At 39.4% G+C, this 19,511-nt stretch overlaps 2 protein-coding genes across 5 annotated transcripts in view; one reads left to right on the top strand and one right to left on the bottom strand.

Moving 5' to 3' along the window:
* LOC124860244 (dedicator of cytokinesis protein 2-like) overlaps window positions 1–19,511 on the top strand; it is a 143,451-nt gene that overhangs the window by 83,676 nt on the left and 40,264 nt on the right. The window lies entirely within an intron of this gene.
* The window catches only part of LOC124860245, a 36,479-nt gene that overhangs the window by 14,647 nt on the left and 2,321 nt on the right, over window positions 1–19,511 (bottom strand). The window contains exons 2-3 of one of the 3 annotated variants that reach the window (XM_047353370.1): window positions 18,847–19,174; window positions 18,369–18,541 (exon numbers count right to left, since the gene is read on the bottom strand). The exons of 1 other annotated variant lie outside the window; for it this stretch is intronic. The gene's annotated coding sequence lies outside the window, so the exon portion shown is untranslated. The remainder of the gene's footprint in view (window positions 1–18,368; window positions 18,542–18,846; window positions 19,175–19,511) is intronic. One more of the 3 variants, XM_047353371.1, reaches the window with a different exon arrangement.

Here is a 19,511-nt window from a genome sequence, read left to right as displayed (position 1 = left end):
AGCTTGAATAAGAGATAGAAAGAACACCAGGCAAGTCATTGTGGGTAACTTATTTAGTCGTAAATTTTAAAAGGATTTTTCTCCGTTTAGGAGAAGCATGCTGTTCTTGGAATATGAGGAGGAGTTGCCTACAGTTACAGCAGGAGCAGAGTGACTGCTGTGTATGGGGGCTTGGTTACCTTCAAACTGCCAATGGGAGAATGGACACTGTTGACAAGAACCATTTTGAAAATAGTATCTGTGCTCTGATCTGTAGGAGTCTTAAGCCAATTGTAGAAGAATTCCCACACAGCTCCTCTTTGTAGGCGTACAGACAGCACACAAAGTTTACCATTTTTGGCTTTGTTACCTTTTAAGCATTTAGCTAAAACTACAAGCACAGTCAGGCATTCATACCTCACCTTTTTTTGGTAGCTCTGAGCATATGGCTTTGGTTTAGAAATGTGCTCCAAGCCCAATCTGAGGCCTCAAGGTCTAATGTGTTATCAGACACTACATTACTCCGCTTAATCTACAAATTCAAGTTGGTAAAAGAAGGAGTCCTTACCTAGCTTGTCTGACATGCTATTTTCTACCAAGGAAATCACTTCATGAAAACAAGTGTTACTTTACACAACACTATGAATTAATAATGAAATGCAAGCAAGATCTTTTGCGTTTTCTTAAACTGGGAAACTGTACTGTTAGAGCAGATGGTAAGACTAGTAGCTGGTACATTACAAATGATTCTAAACATAGCTCTGGAAGATAAAATGAAAAAAAAAACACATCAAAAGCATTGCCCAAAATTCAAAATGCATGTTTTGAACAGTAGAACAAACAGCAAAAGTTCAAGAATTTAAAACTAACTTTTAAATATTGCATTTAGGATCAGAAAGCAGATTATTTGATAAGATTGTTGTTGCTGTGAGATTTTGTTATTTTTTTTAAGTGTGACTTTAGAGATTAGAGGAAAACAGAAGAAGCAGAGGAGATGAACAGTGATGGAAGCACACAGATGGGAACACATGATCTGGATTAAAGAAAAGAAAAGAAACAGATTTATCACAATTTGTCAAACTAAAGACAACCCTAATAGAAGCAAAAACTTTGAGGCATCAATTGGTGAATTATGTCTAGTAAATGATTTTGTCATAAGAGATTATGTTTAAATTTCCTCAGGCATTATCACAAAGTTGCAGACTAGTTCAATCTGTACTTATTTTGTTTGACTTTATTTAATATTCAGCCCTTGCAAATCAGTGGCAAAGAATTTTACTTTTAGATAGCTTGAAAATGATGCAGTATTTGTATAAATGTTTATAAATTTCTGACCTGTTTCAGTAGCCTAAAAATGCCTCCAACAGGCAATGTTAGGTGCTAAATCTGCAGCTTCATGCAGCATGAGCTGTTTAGTTTATCGAGCTAATAAGAAAGCAGTAAAATATTTTACAACTTAATATAAAACAAAGTTTATGGTAGTGGTAATAGGGACATTTTTATGTAACACTATATCTAAATTTCTTGGAGTTTTCCACTGAGGTTGAGAAATGTCTGATGAAAATATTTATAAATATTGTAGTGTTCTCTCATATGTCCTGTTTGATTAAAACATTGGGGAATGCAGATAATAGGAGAAGTAGAAAAAGTAAGACATTCAACTCTTGAATTGACTTTTTAACCACCACTGCTCCCAACAAGCTCAATAAGTTTTAACATTAAGGCATTTATTCAAATATGGCATTTCACTTACTGTATTAGTTCAAATCAAAGTGTCCAAATGTTTTTTTTACATGAGTCGACATTGCCAAATCAAAAATGTCCTTGGGCCAAATAAAATACAATATAAAAAAAACTAAAATCCCCAAAAATGAAATGTGATTTTGTTTTACTTTAAATATTTTAAATATTTAAAGTGCAAATAATTGAAGATCTAAAACTTATTAAAGGTTTTTCCCATTTGTATTATTTAATGAAAGACATGCAGTTTAAAGATTGAAAAAAAGTCTATTCTCAGCAATAAGAACATGGCTAGGGTCACTTTCTTTAAAGATGCTTGGTGTATTTAGCTAAGTGTAAGAAATAATTACTTTAATTGCTTTTGGTTTAAAGTCATCGAATAGATGGAGTCCTATTGGCTATGACATTACACAGAATACAAAAGGTGTGGTAATTAAAAGACAAAGACCTTGTGTCATGCCTAACATTGTAAGATTTGAATTTGTCAGTAATAATTTTGTCCCAATTAAAAGCAGAAAACTCCATCAGTGTCAACCATCTGTGCTGGCGAACCAAATGTGTATCATTTTTACAATGCAGTGGGGCTGCAAATGGCTCCCAGGGCTGCAATCGTTCGCAGGCCGCAATTTAAACACCTCTGGTTTAAATAAACATATTATCAATGACATTATTGACAAAAGGAGGGAAACACTTATATAAGAGCGGCATAAATATCACCAATCTGTTTAGAGGTCACACAGTCAGCAGTAATTACAAATATATTTTCATTAGCTGACAACTCTTAACTCACTTTGACTGCAATGAGCTTCTCTAATTGTTCTTAGGTATTACAGAGTCACGCACATGTTCCATCATACCAATGGCCCATCATGATTTATAGTGACTCAGACTCAGCCTGATGTCTCCACGCTGTTGAGCAGAATGACAATGGGCACTTTACTTTCCTGTTTTGGCAGTAAGTGAAATGAATATGATCATTCTCTTTTAGCTTTCAGTTTTCATTCAGGTGTACAGTGTTAAATATTAAAAAACTGAATTAATACACTTCATTGTGATTGCCAGCATACCCAAAGGGGGGCAGCACTACAGAACATATTGCTGTGTAAGTTTAGATTGGGCTGAGTCTGCTATATTATGAATGTTTTACCTGCAATTTTTTAAGTGTAGAACAAGTGTTGAATATTACTTTGTTAATGCTTTAGCATGTCTTCCAAAAAAATGACTGAAAGTAGTGTTTCAGGATTGTTTATGGCTAATTAAAGTAAATCCTGGTGATCACTTACTTGCAATAGACAGCAAAGATATTGGGCAAGAGTGTACATCACTATAGAGTCACAGTGGATCTCAAAAGGGTGCAAATGTAAAACCTTTTCTTTTCTCCACCTTTAGTGTGATATCTGTCCTCTGCAACTTTACTAAAACTCAAACACATTTATTAAGAGCTCATTTTATATAAAGTGGTGCAACAACCTGGTTGTAGAAGCATGTGAACCCTTAAAATGATCCCTGATCTTGAAGCGGTTTTTCACTGAAAGCTGCAAGGAGCTGCTAGTGATAGGAGCTTGCAAACATCCCATATCTTCACTTGGCAATATCCACTCTACTTATCTGGCATATGTGAAAATATCTTATGTTCACAGCTGTTTCCAGGTGACCCTAGATTTCTGTTAGATTTAGTTCTGGACTCTGAGTTGGCCATTCCAAAGATGTTATATTCTTTTGGTGAAGTCATTCCTTTGTTTATTTGGATCTAGGACTTGTGTGATGTCTGGAGTTTACATAAATCACGCATTGATATGTTTTAATCCCTTGCATAAGTTCATCATGAATTCAGCTCAACTTGGAGAAAGGAAGGATGTGTCCAACCAAAGAAAAGAAACAAAAAAAAAAAACAGCTGTGTCTGGGAGACATAACCCTTTCCCTTAGCATAGTAAATCTTGAAGCCCTGTGTCAAGATAGTGTTCATCCATGCAAGGAACGGAGAATGCCTGGTCCTCTCCGATAAGATTGACATCCTGAGAATTGAGGCTTCCAGTTCTGGTAATGTCACGGTCTAACATTTTTCTCCAGTTTCTTATTAGCTGTCCTCTGGTATATATGTGTAATACTGATTAACCTTTTTGTACCTTTGTTCTCACTGATACCTTTGTACACGTATTTAATTTAAATTCGTTGAAATCTCTCTGAAAATCATGGCTTTAGCTAAAGAATGCAAACATGATAAAGTCAGAAAAATCCTATGAGGACAGCTGAGCTTTATTTCAGGTTATTCAAATTATTAAATTAAAACTATTAATTGATATTAGGTGTGTAATCTGATTGTTGTAATTTAATCAAAAGGTGCGTCTGCAAAGTATTAGTTTAACACATTTCTGCAATCAGGGTGGGTTTTGCACCTATTTCATTTTTCCCCCATAAAAGATTTGTTTATTTTACAGTTCACCTTTACAGGGTTTATGTAACGTTAAAGTTGGGAATCTTTAAAACAACCACTTAAATTTTGAGATCCACTGTAGGAACATTTTTTATTTATTTTTTATTTACTAAGAATTCAAAAATTGCTGGGTGGATGAGATAAGTACAGAGGTGTGCTGCTTGCCTGTACCAGTTTGCAGATGACAATGATACTTATCCAGATAGAAAAAAGATGAACACTGCTAACAGTAGAAGGGACTTAAGAGAAAAAGGGACAGGAGATATGTTAAAATACACAAGCATGTGTTTCATCTTGGTTACATGAGCTGATAGGAGTTTTTAGGATTCAGCTTAACTCGGCCAAAAATTGTTTTGTTATTGCTTCAGCAGACGCACAACAGATTAGAGCCTCTGTTCAACAACGTTTCACATCCATTTTCTCTTTCTCTCTTTTCAGTCAGAATCTGTGTGTGCCCCTTTGTTTGTGTGTGTCTGTCTCAAGTCTCACTCTTCATCTTTGAACTGAGGGCTATCAGGCAGAAGGAGGTACCATGTCCTCAGAAATCAGTATTCATTCCCTCATCATTTTCTGTCTTCCTACCTCTGACTCTGGATTTTCTGTCTCCTTTACATCCCATTGGATAACGCCCTATATCCTCATGTCACTCTTTTATCATTACCTCTGTTTGTTGTTGCACTTTTCCACACAACAGCCCCATTTCTGTCATGCTGTCTCTAATACGTTGTTTTTCTCCATCGCCTCTTTCCATCTCTATATTTAATCTTAGTCTCTCACCCACACTGCACCTCGTGCTGTGCTAAATAAACAGGGAGGAGAAGGGGAGGAAACACTGTCAGCTCTAGAATGAAGGTGAGGCTACAGGGGGGTGAACAGGGGGCGACAAAATAAGCTGAAAAGTGGTGGGATGATTACGGATGAAGAATCACAAAGAAGGACAATTGGATGTGTGCTCCTGCATGTACAGTGCCTTGCGAAAGTATTCGGCCCCCTTGAACTTTTCAACCTCTTGCCACATTTCAGGCTTCAAACATAAATATATAAAATTCAATTTTTTGTGAAGAATCAACTACAAGTGGGACACAATCATGAAGTGGAATGAAATTTATTGGATGTGTCAAACTTTTTTAACAAATAAAAATCTGAAAAGTGGGGCGTGCAATATTATTCGGCCCCCTTGCGTTAATACTTTGTATCATCACCCTTTGCTGCAATTACAGCTGCAAGTCACTTGGGGTTTGTCTCTATCAGTTTTGCACATCGAGAGACTGAAATTCTTGCCCATTCTTCCTTGCAAAACAGCTGGAGCTCAGTGAGGTTTGATGGAGAGCGTTTGTGAACAGCAGTCTTCAGCTCTTTCCACAGATTCTCGATTGGATTCTGGTCTGGACTTTGACTTGGCCATTCCAACACCTGGATACGTTTATTTGTGAGCCATTCCATTGTAGATTTGGCTTTATGTTTTGGATCATTGTCTTGTTGGAAGATAAATCTCCGTCCCAGTCTCAGGTCTCTTACAGACTCCAACAGGTTTTCTTCCAGAATGGTCCTGTATTTGGCCCCATCCATCTTCCCATTAATTTTGACCATCTTCCCTGTCCCTGCTGACGGAAAGCGGGCCCAAACCATGATGCTGCCATCACCATGTTTGACAGTGGGGATGGTGTGTTCAGGGTGATGAGCTGTGTTGCTTTTACGCCAAACATATCGTTTTGAATTGTGGCCAAACAGCTTGATTTTGGTTTCATCTGACCAGACCACCTTCTTCCACATGTTTGGTGTGTCTCCCAGGTGGCTTGTGGCAAACTTTAAACGAGACCTTTTATGGATATCTTTGAGAAATGGCTTTCTTCTTGCCACTCTTCCATAAAGGCCAGATTTGTGCAGTGTACGACTGATTGTTGTCCTATGGACAGACTCTCCCACCTCAGCTGTAGATCTCTGCAGTTCATCCAGAGTGATCATGGGCCTCTTGGCTGCATCTCTGATCAGTCTTCTCTTTGTTCGAGATGAAAGTTTAGAGGGACGGCCGGGTCTTGGTAGATTTGCAGTAGTCTGATACTCCTTCCATTTCAATATGATTGCTTGCAGAGTGCTCCTTGGGATGTTTAAAGCTTGGGAAATCGTTTTGTATCCAAATCCAGCTTTAAACTTCTCGACAACAGTATCTTAGGTCTGCCTGGTGTGTTCCTTGGTCTTCATGATGCTCTCTGCACTTTGAACAGAACCCTGAGACTGTCACAGAGCGGGTGCATTTATATGGAGACCTGATGACACACAGGTGGATTCTATTTATCATCATCAGTCATTTGGGACAACATTGGATCATTCAGAGATCCTCACTGAATATCTGGAGTGAGTTTGCTGCACTGAAAGTAAAGGGGCCGAATAATATTGCACACCCCACATTTCAGTTTTTTATTTGTTAAAAACGTTTGACACATCCAATAAATTTCATTCCACTTCACGATTGTGTCCCACTTGTTGTTGATTCTTCACAAAATATTAGAATTTTATATCTTTATGTTTGAAGCCTGAAATGTGGCAAGAGGTTGACTAGTTCAAGGGGGCCGAGTACTTTCGCAAGGCACTGTATCTTTGTCATAGAAAGATGTGCAGGGACCTGTTGTAACAGTAAGTTTTAATCCATGACACTCAGTTGATTGACAATATTAAATAACCACATAATAGAGATGCACAAAGAGAAAGACAATGAAAGTGAGGGATACAGAAATCTAAAATGTGCTTGCCAGAAATCAATACACACTACAAGTGTGTTTCAGCATCTGTTTCCTTGCATGCAAAGTCACTCAGCCCTTAAACGCCGCAGGGAGCATCTTGACAGTGCACGACATTGGTTTATATACACAATGATTTTAATTTACCAGTTGGTGGCTTTGCATTTTTAAAGAACTGTCAACAAAACATCCTATGTGCGGCCCTATGGGTCTTCATGCATGTGAGTGTGCACCTACACCTTCGCAGTAGCAACAGAGCACTGAATGCTCCAGCGAGTCGAGTGCACCTGTCGTTTCAAGGTGAGACTCATTTTTCAACTGCCGATTGACAGGCCTTCTGTGTGTGCGTTTGAATGTGTGTTACGGTGACTGAGATTTGCTTTACTGCTCTGTAATCACTGCTTCTCCCAGTAACTATCTCTTACCCACTCACTGCCAGAACAGAACAAACACAGCACGTTATTGGCCTTTTGGGACACGGCTGCAGTTTAGGTTGTACAGTCAATTTTTCCTCTTTGTTGTCTGGGGTGCAATCCAAGGCAAAAGAGAAACTTTGTCCTATTTACCACGTAACAAACATGGAGAAATTTGGTAAAGCTGTGTAAAAATCCTTAAAATTATATTTCATTGCAGTAGAATGATCTCACACTGAAAAATCCAGAGAAATCCAACATTTATTTAAGAAAATTTATTGAGTATGGGGGGAAAAATTAAGAAATATATTTTTTTCACAAAATCTCCAGTGCCGAACATATTATTGTTCCTTCTGTTTAAACTTTATGTGACTCTGGTTGTTAGTACAATGGGATTTATTTTTCTCCTACAATAATTCACAAAGTTGGAGCATTCAGACAAATAGATCTTTGTCCATTTTTTTTACACAGTCTCACTTGATCATCCAGTATCCTGGGGTGGATCTGGTTTTCTCTTCTCCTCTTTTCAGCTCACCATACTGGGTATTTTATTAAATGGTCATATAAGAAGTTTGACTTTGTGTCTGGTGAATCATATATGTGTCGATTAGGCCATACATTTTAGGCCATTATTTTATTCAGAGACACCAAAATTTGTTGAGGTTTTGTTGAAAGACACTCAAATTAAGAGAAGGCTCTGACTGATTGAATTGATCGAACCTTGGACTCATGAAGAGAAGGGTCTTTGGTCCTGGCCACAGAACAGTGGAAGGGGTTTTCAGCCCACTGGACATTGTGAGAGGGTTGTGGTAGCATCCACAAGCATTTTGTGGATCTGGAAAAGGCCTACAACCATGTCCCTATCTTCGAAGGCTGGTGTCCTGCAACCTTTACATGTATCTTTTGTCCAACACATCAAATGTGTCACAATATTCATGCTCTTCACAGGAAGGGTCAGAGCAGACTATCTACTAAGGAGACTTTTGGTGTGCAGGTCGTGCTCCTGAAAACCTTTTTTTACTTTGTGGTGGCATCAGCTATCTTCTATGGTGTAGTTTGTTTGAGCAGCAGCTTATCTACAGCTGAGAGGAAGCAGATAGATAAGTTAATCAGGAAGTTCAGCTTTGTCCTAGGATGCCCTCTGGACACAGTGCCACTGGTGTTAGACAGAAGAACTCTAGCAAAATTACATCAATGTTGGACAATGTCTCCCACCCCATGCATGAACCTGTTGCAGATCTGGATAACTCCCCTAATGAAAGACTACTGCATCCTAAGTGCACAAAGAAGCTCTATTGCAGGTCCTTCCTCACAGCAGCTGTTAGACTTTATAATCATCACTGCTCCCAACAAGCTCAATAAGTGTTTACATCCCTGCTGTTTTTGCATAGTTTTTCAATTTTTGTAAATGGCCTGTTGTTTTTTTTCTTTCATAAGTATACATGCATTTTGTACCTTTTTAAAATCCCCCTACTCAGTTGCACATTTGATTTAATCTGAGTATGCCATTTTTAATCACTGTACAGTATTTTTTTTATTGCTGTATTTTTTTCCCTATAGTCTATTATTATTAATATTTATAGTGTTTAACTTTGTTTGTACCTGCATGCTTCCTTTGGCCTTTTACTTTGCTGCTGATACACCTGAATTTCCCCACTGTGGAAAAAAATACATATCTATTCTATTCTATTCTATTTTAATTAAAACAATTTAAATAAATAGTTCATGATGCTATTCACTCTAATAAGATGTCCAGGGCATTTGAAAGATAAACAGACCCACAGCGTCAAAAATCCTCCACCATACTTAACAGTAGGCATGAGGTGCTTTTCCAAATATCCATCCCACACTGTGCTTTGCGACAAAATAAATATGGATCCTTGACTAGCCTAATGACCAGTAGCTAGACGAAATAAGCTTTTGTCTCATGTTTTGTTCAAACGTCATTGATCATTACATTCCTAGAAACTCTGGTCAACTTGAATAGTTATTGTTGGGCATCCTGATAATGGAAGAACTTGTGATTTTGTTAAAAGCAGTGATGTGAAATTTTCTTCCCCTTACACAAAATATGTATTCAAATTCAAGGTTGGATTTTTGGATGTGTTTCCTCCTGATATTGTGAAAATATATTAAATAAATTATTTTAATCTATTTTATGAGGAAAAAGTCTCAGATTTAAGTAGCCATTTACAAAAACGTTATTTCATTTAATATACTGGATATAATAAGACATAGTGATTTTCATCATGTGTTATTTTTACATTTTGACATAAAAAGCATTTGATTATGACATAATTATAGTGCAGAAGGCACCATGCATCCCTTTATCTAGGTAAGCAAATAACCTTCCTAGTTAGACTAGTTTTTTTTAGGTCAGTGATACTAAAAAATACTAAAACATCACAAGTTACTGACTTGTTTTTAAGTCAGTTAGACTTGTACAAATATTGTAAGTATCAAGGAAGTATAGTGTATAGAGTTGTACCACACTAAAACGAAATTGGTTACAAGGTAAACAGCAATACGAACATGCCTTATAGATATGCATCCAAATACATTCACTTTGGCATTGAATACCCTTTAAAACCTGCCTTTACAACATTTCCATCTATCTTGGGAAGCTGTCCCAAGCTCCTTGGGAGCTCGCCACACTTCCTTAGACCGTCTTAATGTAATCTCTCACTGAACCGATGATGCTGAGATCAGAACTCAGTGGGAGGTTCATTACTTCTAGCAGGACTTTAGGTTCACTGCTAGACTTCAGGGTGTTTTGTGAAAAATGTGAAAAAGGACAAACAAAGGACAAGTTTTTGATTTTTTTCTCACAATTAATTGTTTCTCATCATTAAATAAGCAAAGGCACTTTCCCACAATTTGAGACTTCCACGAATCACAGCGAGAGCCATTATCCATATATTGAGACAACGTGATATAGTGGTCAACCTTTCCAGGAGTGGTTAGCCTACCAAAATGACTCCAGGAGCATAAAGATGACTCATCCAGAAGGTCACAAATGAACCCTGTACAACATCTGAATACTGGCCTCGTTGCCTTAATTAATGTCAGTGTTCATGATTCAGCAATAAGAAAAAGACTTGGCGAACATGGCATTATTTGGAGTGACCAATAAGAGCACCGAGGCTTGTCTCGCATTTACCAAAAACTGATGATCCCCAAAAGATTTAGAAATTTTAGCATTTTAAAAACTGCGTTTTGCATTTACTCTGTTTCTTATGCTATTTGCTTGTGTCATAGTGTCCAAAAATAATCACAGACGTGTCTTGAATAAAAATGCCTGCATGGCCATAGGTTTCAAATGCAGCATTGCAGATCTAATCATGTATGCTCTGGATTCGCTGTTTGCTTTTTTCTGTAATCGGCTGCTGATCTGGTCTGTTACGCTGTAACATTTCATTTTTCCTCACAGAAGCACAAATCTGGCAAAGATCATTGAAAAGAAACAATAAACTGGCTCAGCCTTTTCTGCATCTGGCTTCTGATACAATTTAATTGAGTCCAGCTGTATTGCGTGGTGACAGTGCACTTCAATCAGCATTTTTAAGTGAAGAGCCAGATGTCATAAAAGGTTAATGTTCATATGACAAGAGCCAAACATCTCTGCTGAGCACAGATAGTAAAGGATGCAAGTGTCTCTTCAAGTAGTCCAATGAAACTGCCAAACATAAATCATAAGACATTAATAAGTGTTCATACACACAGTTCCTCTAATCCCATTTGTTTTACAAATAACTGAATGGGGGTACAAACCATTGCCCCCCCCCTGCTCCTTGTGTGGTAATTGTCACAGTAAAATAAGTCTGGACAAACTCCTTTATGTGTGTAGGGTTTGGCATGTGTTTTTCTTTTCCATTATGCATACAAGCTAAAAACAAATTAAATACTATATTTGGCAGAGAAAATTGTCTTTTTCTTTGAGAAATGTTCAGATTAGGACAAACACATTCCAGCTTGAAGTCCATCTAAAGAACATTTGTGTATGTACAGTAGTTATATTTAGCATCCATAATATAGGCAGGGATTGCTTCTTGTTTTGCTCATTTGCATCCACTCAGAAATGATACAAAGGTGAGGAATTAGTGAAGTAAAATGTAATTTCCCAGTAAGTTGCATATTCAAACATCATAAATAACGTGTCTATAGTCTTAGAGTCTAATGCTGCAGCACAGATCAAGGAGCAATATGCAAATTCTGTAATGATACAAAAACAAATTTATTATCAGTTTTATTACAAATTTAGAGCCTTGTTAAGCCGCCTTTTATAAGATGGAATTACAAATAGGATGGTTGAGGAGCAGTGTGCCATTTGAATTGAAAAGCCTTCAGAGAGTCCTGACAACAAACAAGAATTTAGAAAAAGAGCCCAATATTGGCAAATCCATCTGCTGGTCTGATTCATTTGTTTTGTTTCTGGTTGGAGGAATTTATGTGCTGTGTTGGTTGAGCAGCAGAGCAGAGAAACAAATGAAAAGCTGAATATTTATGAGCTATTTGCAAACAAACATCCAATAATAGGAGATAAATTTGATATGGTGAAGAAATCGTTCCGGTGAGCTAACACGGACAAAACAAAATGTCGGACTTAAGCGACATAATTCAAATGCAAACCAAAAATAGTGGCTTATAGTGTGTGATGTGTAGGGTTTTTTTACTCTATCTCCTTCATTTCAGCTGTTGTTTCAACTCAGCTCTAAAATATTTGCCTTCTTTTTATCCCGGTTACTCAACCTTCTCCAAGTGCTTTTCAGTCATTACAACTTTGACAACTCTTGAATATTAGGAAAAATGCTGCTTTTAAGGGTTTAACAGAAGAGTGTGCAAGGCTAAACATTGCACAAATAAACAGATTATCAGCAAATTCTAGATTTCTTCACTATGAAATGTAAAAAAATCAGTTTTCCTTGGTTTATTACCTTTTCTTATAACTATGTGTTGCCCATATCAGTTTCTCTCCCACATTCTTATCATTCTGCCCTTCTGTCTTCCCAGTCCTTTCTCTTTTTCTGCATCTCATCTGTGTCTCGTCACTTTATCACAGTCTGCCGGGCTAACAGAGCAGCTAAAGTGCCAGTGACACACACACACACACACACACATTTTTTTTTATCCTTCCCGTTGTCTCCATGTCAGTCCTCCTTTAACCTCCATTTGCTCTTTCTCTCCATCATCCGTCACTCTCTGGGGAAAGGCAATGGACTGAAAGCAAATGCGGTTTTAATGTTGTCACCTATTGACGTGCTTTGTCTGCTGTGATTTGCATTAAACTCTTTTCAGATTTTAACTTTGCCTTCAATCTGTGCTCTGTTATGTTTGACAGCCTTTTTATTAATAGACAGGTAAGTATCTACTGCAAGTTCCTCGTTTGTAATTACAAAATGCATCATTTAACATCAGTAACAGCAGAACTATAACGATACAACCCGCTGTTGAAGTAAAACAAGTAAAAAAACAAAACTGTTACAGGAAACTTATCAAGTAATTCATTCTTAGGAAGATCTTTTTTTTTGATAAGGAAAAGTTTTAGATCTCTTATCATCATGTATTTCTTCTACTTTTGTCATTTTCGATATAGCACTGAGCCACATACAGAGAACACTCAGAGAAAACAAGCTGAAAGTGTAACGGTGTTTATTTACAGTACGTGAACACAGGGACATGAATGGGTAAATTCGCCAACTGAAAGAGAGGGGAAGAGAACTGGTGAAACAGGGAACGGTGTTAACGAAAACGATACTTGTAAACAAGAAAGTGTCTTACTAAGTAAATGCCGTCAGGTCGCCAGGGGTAGAGGGAGTCAGAACCTGGGTGTGCGAAGCTATGTTGTCCAGATGTTTCAATACGAGCTGGGGAGTGAATACTGGTGAGTTCATGAGAGAGTTCAATGTTCAGGTACTTGCATTGGAGGGTGGACAGGGTACGCCTCTGCCTTGGTTCAGGAGTCAGGAATTTCCAGGAAGCTGCCAGCTTAATCCAAAACGCGAAATCCAGAATGTAATCCACAAAACGTAGGTAAACTTGAGACGAACCACTGGGGATCACCGGCTTAATCAGAGACGTGGAATTAGGGAGAATATGAAGGCTGGCTGGAAGGCAAAGGTGAACTGCAGAGGGGCTGATAACAGTCTCAATTTCGTAAGGACTAATGAAGCGAGGCAAAAGTTTCCTAGACATAGACTTGAGTGGTACATCTTGTGCCGATAACCACACTTTCTGGCCAGGCTGATACTCAGGTGCAGGTCAGCATCTTCGATCAGCAAAACGCTTATTTTAGTCAGCAGTTTGTTGGAGTGCTTGAATGGTTGTGGTCCAGATCTTACGGCAGCGACGAATGTGTTGTTGAACTGATGTGACTGTAATGTCCTTTTCGTCGGCTGAGAACATAGGTGGCTGGTATCCGAGAGATGCTTCGAAAGGTGAACATCCAGTTGCAGAAGATATGTGAGAGTTGAGGGCATACTCAACCCAGGGTATATATGAGCACCAGTCTGTGGGGTTTGTGGATGTGAGGCAACGTAAGGTGGATTCCAGTTGTTGGTTTAATCTTTCTGTCTGACCATTGGACTGAGGATGGTAACCAGAAGTGAGTGAAACTTTAGCTCCTAAGGCTAAACAAAACTGTCTCCAAACCTGAGAGATGAACTGTGGGCCGCGGTCAGACAGAATGTCCTGAGGAATCTCATGGAGGCGAAAGACGTCCTTGGTCAGGAGTCTTGCTGTTTGTAATGGTGATGGAAGTTTTCTGAGGTGTATGAGATGACATGACTTAGTAAAACAGTCAACGATTGTGGGTACAGTAGTCATACCTGAAGAACGAGGCAGTCCTGTAACAAAATCTAAGGCTATGTGGGACCAAGGTCAATTAGGTACACTGAGGGGTTGGAGAAAACCTGCAGGGGGCTGATTGCTGGACTTGTTCCTGGCGCAAACGGCGCAGGCCTCAACAAAATCTTTGACATCTTTATGTATGGATGGTCACCAAAACCTTCTCTGGACCAAAGCTATGGTTCTGCTCACACCAGGATGAGCCGAACATTTGGCTGAATGAAGCCAATCAATGAGTTTAACATGTACAAGAGGGAACATAAATGCGGTTCGGTGGTCCCGTGCCAGGATCAGGTTCCTGTTGTTGAGCCCTGTTAATGACATCCTCAATCTCCCATCTAAGGGCTCCTACTGTCCAGTTGGAAGGCAAAATGGGAGTTGGTTCCTCCACCGAGTCGTCAGTGGCAAACTGTCTGAAGAAGGAATCTGGCTTAACATTCTTGGGTCCAGGCCTGAAAGAGATACATAAATCAAAACGGGAGACAAATAAAGACCATCGTGACTGTCGAGGATTGAGTCTCCTTGCTGACTGGAGGTAGGCCAAGGTTTTATGATCAGTCCAGACTTGCACAGGATGCTTGGCTCCCTCCAGCTAGTGGCGCCATTCTTCAAGGGCCAGTTTTATGGCTAGTAATTCTCTGTCCTCCACATCATAGTTCTTTTTAGTGTTGCTTAATCTGCGAGAAAAAAAAAGCACAGGGATGAAGTCTCCCCTCCTCAGAGTTCTGAGAAAGAACAGCCACCACACCGATGTCAGAAGCATCAACTTCAAAGATGAACTGTTTTGAGGAGTCGGGGTGAACTAAGATAGGGGCTTGTGAGAACTTTACTTTTAGGGCCTGAAAAGCCGCACAAAGTTAGTGCGGTGAGGGGTGCAGCTATGATACTATAGTCCTTGATGAAACGCCTGTAGAAATGAGCAAAACCAAGAAAACGCTGAAGAGTTTTTCGGGAGTCTGGTTCAGGCCATTCCAGAACTGCCCTTATCTTCTCCGGATCAGAACGTACCTGTCCACCCTCAAGGATGTAGCCCAAAAATGTGACAGACGGCTGATGAAATTCACACTTTTCGGCCTTAACAAACAGGCGGTTCTCCAGGAGACGCTGAAGTACCTGGCGAACATGTGTGCGATGCTCCTCAATGTCCTTGGAGTAAATCAAAATATCATCAAGGTACACGAAAACAAAAATATTCAGAAAGTCTCTGAAAACGTCATTGACTAAAGCCTGGAAAACAGCAGGAGCATTGCACAGTCCAAATGGCATGACCAGGTACTCGAAATGGCCCGACGGTGTTTTGAAGGCCGTCTTCCACTCGTCCCCCTAGCGGATCCTGACAAAATGGTAGGCATTTCTGAGATCTAATTTGGAGAATATGGTAGCACCATGGACCGGTTCAAAAGCGGACGCTATGAGAGGAAGTGGGTATTTATTCTTAATCGTGATCTGATTTAAACCTCTATAGTCAATACAGGGCCGTAGTGAACCGTCCTTCTTACCTACGAAGAAAAATCCTGCCCAAAGTGGTGAGGAGGAAGGCCGAATAATTCCTGCAACTAAAGAGTCATTAATGTAATTTTCCATTGATTTTCGCTCGGGATGTGAGATATTGTACAGTCTGCTGGACGGCAGGGGGGCACCAGGAAGAAGATTGACGGCGCAGTCATAAGGTCTATGGGGGGGTAAAGACAAAGCCTTATCTTTACTAAAAACTCTTTAAATCATGGTATTCAGTGGGCACACGAGACAAATCTATTATTTCATCCTGTACTTTAACCTGTAATGGGTAACTAGGGGTGAATGCTGACTGAAGACAAGACGAATGCCAATTAGTGGACCAGGATTCGATACGACACTCAGACCAGTCTAGGTGAGAATTATGTTTCTTTAACCACGGGAAGCCTAAAACCATAGAACCCTGAGATACTGGAAACACGTAAAACAAAATCTCTTCCTTATGGTTTCCTGACAACAGCAGTTCAAGCAGTTTAGTTTGTTAGATTATCTGCTGTAGTTTCTTGCCATCTAAGGCTAGGACGGAACAAGGTGAAGTGAGTGGTTCCACCTCAATTCCAGCTCTTGTAACCAACTCGGAATCTATAAAATTTTGTTCACACCCAGAATCAAGCATGACAGACAGAGTCACCGTATGCTGATTGACTCTAATTGTAGCAGGCAAACTGAATCTGGGGGCCTTGTTCTCCTGTGAATGGTCCACCAACCCCCCCTTCATAGCTGGTGGACCCTGCCTTTTGGTTGCCTAGGACAAACAGGACAAGACGCTACAAGGTGGTCAGGTAAACCGCAAAAAAACATTGTCTTCTAAGCCTGCGTTTCTGTCTTTATTCAACTGATAACCGTGTGCGACCCACTAGCATGGGTTCAGGTTCAGATTCAGACTGTTGGGGCGGAGTTCTGACTAAGTGTGGTGAGTTGGTTGCAAATTGTGGTGTACGGTTTACTTTTTCTGCTCTGGATCTCCTTCTCTCCCTAATCCTATTGTCAATTCTAATACCCTGGGAAATAGCTACACCTAGTGTAGAAGAATCGTCAATCAAAACTAACTCATCCTTTAAGGAGTTGTCAGAGCATGAAAAAAGGTTGAATTCAAAACGTCATTATTCCAGCCAGAAGCTGCGGCCAAAGTACGAAACTCGACTGAAAATTCAGTATGGGGTCTATTATGCTGCTTTAAAGCCCTCAACTGTCGTCAATTATGAGTCTTGTCACAAACAGGTGAGAATGTCTGTTTAAACTCTTTAATAAATTCTTCAAAAGTACAGCCAAAGTCCTTGCAATTCGAGAAACGGGCCTCTGCCCAATGTAAGGCTTTGCCAGTCAATAAGCCAATAACATAAAAAATCTTCATGTCGTAATGGGGAAAAGAATGTGGCCACACTGAAGCAAAAACTATGGGGTAAGAACGCTGTCAAAAACAATGTGCATGTAAAGACGGAAATGTGTGCATATTAGTCAATAGTTGTGCATAAGTAAAATCCAAAAGAGGTATTGTATATTTTCTCTGTAAGAATACAAAATAAAATTTTACAGCTTCAAGAAATTACAAATACAAAGTTCAAGTTTACAGTTGTGGTTTATTCTTTATGAATACAATATGCTACAACAGTTTGTGAATACGATTTATTTTCTTTGAGAATACGAATTTACATCAGCGACTTGGTGTCATGTGATCTCAGGCTGGTTAGTGGAGCATAGAGTTAGTCGATTCGCGTTGCGCATGCGCTGTCACACTCCTCACCGCCAGTAAACGTAGTGCCGGAATGGGAGGTAATTCAGTCTAAAAAGAATATTAGGAACGGAGGGGATATAGGGAGGAAATCAAGAGTATTATAAATAAAGCATTGTTCTTATTTTTATGAAATACAAAACTAAAACATAGAATATAGTGGGTGGAGTTATACAATGATGTACAGTAGGTGACAGTATGCACCTCTGAATTTGTTGCGAACCGCCAGCAGAAGAAGAAGCAGCACTAGCGCCAAAAGAACGGACCAAGAAACTACGGTACAAAGCCAGGTAATGTTAAAACGTTTGTATATATCTTAATGTCGTTAATATATGCTCTTGGTCCGTCATATTGGCGCTAGTGCTGCTGCTTCTTCTTCTCTTCTTCTGCTGGCAGTTCGCAACAAATTCAGAGGTGCATACCGCCACCTACTGTATATCATTGTATAACTCCACCCACTATATTCTATGTTTTAGTTTTTGTATTTCATAAAAATAAGAACAATGCTTTATTTATAATACTCTTGATTTCCTCCCTATCTCCCCTCTGTTCCTAATATTCTTTTTAGACTGAATTACCTCCCATTCCGGCACTACGTTTACTGGCGGTGAGGAATGTGACAGCGCATGCGCAACGCGAATAACTCTGTGCTCCACTAACCAGCCTGAGATCACGTGACACCAAGTCGCTGATGTAAATTCGTATTCTCAAAGAAAAGACATCGTATTCACAAACCGTTGTAGCATATTGTATTCATAAAGAATAAACCACAACTGTAAACTTGAACTTTGTGTTTGTAATTTCTTGAAGCAGTAACGTTTTATTTTGTATTCTTAAAGAGAAAATATACAATACCTCTTTTGGATTTTACTTATGCACAACTATTGACTAATATGCACACATTTCCGTCTTTACATACACATTGTTTTTGACAGCGTTCTTACCCCATAAAAAACCCCTTACATTTACCAACCTCTCCTGAAAATTTTTCCGGGTTTGGTGAGGTGACGTCACGGACATACAGAAGCTGTTGCGATGGTGGTGATGCTGCAGCGCCATCTACCCATGGGGCGGACTGAGTATTCGAAGCCTGTTGAAGCATGGAAGTTATCTGCTCTAACTGTAGGTTTGTTTGGTGCTGTTGTTCTGAAAGGGAACAAAGAGATGAGTCAAGAATATGGATTTGTTTAGTGTGTTCAGATAGGTTTCTTCTGAGCATTTCTGCTGGGTCTCGTTGGCCAGAGTGTTCTGTCATTTTCGATATAGCACTGAGCCACATACAGAGAACACTCAGTGGAAACAAGCTGAAAGAGTAACAGTGTTTATTTACAGCACGTAAACACAGGGACATGAATGGGTAAATTCGCCAACTGAAAGAGAGGGGAAGAGAACTGGTGAAACAGGGAACGGTGTTAATGAAAACGACACTTGTAAACAAGAAAGTGTCTTACTAAGTAAATGCCGTCAGGTCGCCAGGGGTAGAGGGAGTCAGTACTTGGGTGTGCAAAGCTATGTTGTCCAGATGCTTCAGTACGAGCTGGGGAGTGAATACTGGTGAATTCATGAGAGAGTTCAATGTTCAGGTACTTGCGTCGGAGGGTGGACAGGGTACGCCTCTGCCTTGGTTCAGGAGTCAGGAATTTCCAGGAAGCTGCCAGCTTAATCCAAAACACAAAATCCAGAATGTAATCCACAAAACGTAGGTAAACTTGAGCGTCCAGGAAATTACTGGAGCCAAAGACGAAGCTCAACGAAGATAAACAAGGTTCAGGTTTCAGCCTGCAAAAAATCAAACACAATGTCAGCAAAGATTCATGGAATGAAGCATTGCTTGGGTAGTGGCTAAGTTGTTACCACTGAAGGCAAACACTGGCATCGAAGTGCTGGCAGCCTCCTGTTTAAATACTCCTCAAGGCAATCAGCAGATCAGTCGCACCTGTCACCCCGTGCACCTGAGAAACTCTGGAACCATCTAAAAGCTAAAAACAAAGTGAACACACACACAAAAACCCAGAACCCTGACAACTTTTAGATCTTGATCATTTTTAAGAAACACCATATTGGAAGATTCTCATCAGATTAAAATAATGCAGCGTTTTTCCTTGGAACATCTTTA

The sequence above is a fragment of the Girardinichthys multiradiatus genome, chromosome 23 (assembly GCF_021462225.1).
Source record: "Girardinichthys multiradiatus isolate DD_20200921_A chromosome 23, DD_fGirMul_XY1, whole genome shotgun sequence".
Taxonomy (NCBI): Eukaryota; Metazoa; Chordata; class Actinopteri; order Cyprinodontiformes; family Goodeidae; genus Girardinichthys; species Girardinichthys multiradiatus.
The sequence above is the reverse complement of the archived record's forward strand: the minus strand, read 5'-3'. Positions and strand labels throughout refer to the sequence as shown.